At 34.2% G+C, this 2,336-nt stretch overlaps 1 non-coding gene across 1 annotated transcript; it reads right to left on the bottom strand.

The window, feature by feature from the left end:
- Positions 1-1,544: 1,544 nt before the first annotated feature.
- Positions 1,545-1,648, bottom strand: LOC120231893. Its single transcript, XR_005528445.1, has one exon. It is a non-coding gene; the product is annotated as a small nucleolar RNA U13 (small nucleolar RNA).
- Between the last annotated feature and the right edge of the window lie 688 nt (positions 1,649-2,336).

Consider the following 2,336-nt stretch of genomic DNA (forward strand, 5'->3'; position numbering starts at 1 on the left):
TTTTTTGAACTGATGCCAAGAGTATTAACAACAAAAGCAAAAAATCAATTAATGGCACTACATTAAACTCAAAACCTTCTGCTCAGCAGAAGAAACAACTAACAAAATGAAAAGACAACTTGAAAAATGGGGGGAGGGAACTTGCAAAACATATATTGAAAAGAGGATTAATATCCAAAATATGTTTTTAAAAAATCAGTCAACTCAATAACAACAACAAAAAAAAGTTTCGATTGAAAAAGGGAAGGTTCAAACAAAAGAAGAAAAGAAAAACAGGCAGGTTCAGAACTATAAACAGACCTTTTTCCAAAAAGGATGTCAAAATGCCAATAGTACTCAACATCACTAATCATCAGGGATATGCAAATCAAAACCACACTGAAAAATCATCTCACATCTGTTAGAATGGCTTTCATCAAAAAGATAAGAGACACAGGTGCTGGCCAGGATGTGGTGAAAAGGACATTGTTGTTGGGAATGTAAATTGATCCAACTACTATGGAAAACAATATAAAGGATCATCATAAAAATAAAATAAAGGGCCAGAGCCACCATTTTGCTCTCGCAAGGCCCTTTATACAATGGCTGTGTGATGGTATTTCTATCGTCACCACGTTGCATTACAAATGTTCTGTTTATGGGGGCGCCTGGGTGGCTTAGTCGGTTAAGCATCCAACTTTCACTTAGGTCATGATCTCGCGGTTCGTGGGTTCGAGCCCGCGTCGGGCTCTGTGCTGACTGCCAGCTCAGAGCCTGGAGCCTGTTTCAGAGTCTGTGACTCCCTCTCTCTCTGACCCTCCCCTGCTCACGCTGTCTCTCTCTCTCTCTCTCTCTCTCTCTCAGAAATAAAAAAAAAAATAAAAATAAAATAAATCTACCATGTGATCCAGCAATTCTACTCTATCTATGCTCAAAGAAAATTAAAACACGATTTTGGTGAGATATATACACTCTCATGTCATCATAGCATTGTTTAAAATAGTCAAAATATGAAAACCACCCAAATGCCCGTCAGCAGTTGAATGGATAAAAAAGATGTGGTACATATACACTATAGAATATTATTTAGCCATGACAAAAGAGAATAACTTTCCATTTGTGACAATATGGATGGACTTTGAGCACATCATACTAAGCAAGATAAGTCAGACACACAAAAAAAGACAAATACTGTACTGTATCACTTATATGTGAAATCTAAAATACTTAAATCTGTAAAAAAAAAAAAGAATGAAATGGTGGTTATCAGAGGAGGCGGAGAGGAGGAAAGTGACAAGAGTGATAGTGTGTAAGGGCACAAACTTGTAATAAATAGTAAATAAATTATAGAGATCTAATGCACAGTATGTGAATACAGACAGTAATATGGTGCTATAATATTGTCATGTGATAAATATCACCACACTAACAATCATATTACAATATGTAAATGTATCAAAGTAATACTGTGCTCCTTAAACTTAAATATAACAATGCTATATGCCAAATTTGTCCAAGAAATGAATTTTATTTTTTTTTTTTTATTTTTTATTTTTTTTTTTTTACGTCAGATGGGTAATGTGCCTGCGTCGTAACAAGGTTTAAGGGCGGCACATGTCACACAACGGCATGAACACCCAATCATCACGCTTATGAACTACAAAAGGATCCAAAAAATGAATTTTAAAAGAAAATAAATTTTTAAAAGAACCTATAATGAATATTATATCACAGATCTCAATATAAATAATGAATACATGAATCAAAAAAGGACAATCTGATAGACTATTTTTCAAAAACCTATAGCAAAAGTCATACTTATTAGATATTTCTTTTAAAATCATAAAACAGGGACACCTGGTTGGCTCAGTTGGTTGAGAATCTGACTCTTGATTTCAGTTCAGGTTATGATCCTGGTTATGAGATCAAGCCCTGCGTCGGGCTCTGTTGGAGCCTGCATAAGATCCTCTGTCTCCCTCTGCCCCTCTCCCCTACTTGTGCTCTCTCTCTCTGTAAAATAATACACAATAATAAAATACAAAGAAACAAACAATTCTTACTTTTATCATTTCTTTTATTCTTTTTTTCTTTTTTACTTTTAACATTTCTATTCAACACTGTCCAGCAGCTTTAAGCCAGCACCATAGGGGAAAGAAAGAAAAAGTATAAAAATTGAAAAGAAGAAAACAAAACTGTCACTAGTCACAAATAATAAAATTGCTTTATTATTAACCTTTTAAAACATATTTTAAATTCTGTTTCTGGATATGTTCTTACTGTCATTATTGTGACTTAGTTTTCATTCATTTGATTCTGTACCCTGACAATATCTGATCAGTTTTCATTGAATGCTGCAC

Source organism: Hyaena hyaena, unplaced genomic scaffold (assembly GCF_003009895.1).
Source record: "Hyaena hyaena isolate Hyena2069 unplaced genomic scaffold, ASM300989v1 scaffold_66, whole genome shotgun sequence".
Lineage (NCBI taxonomy): Eukaryota > Metazoa > Chordata > Mammalia > Carnivora > Hyaenidae > Hyaena > Hyaena hyaena.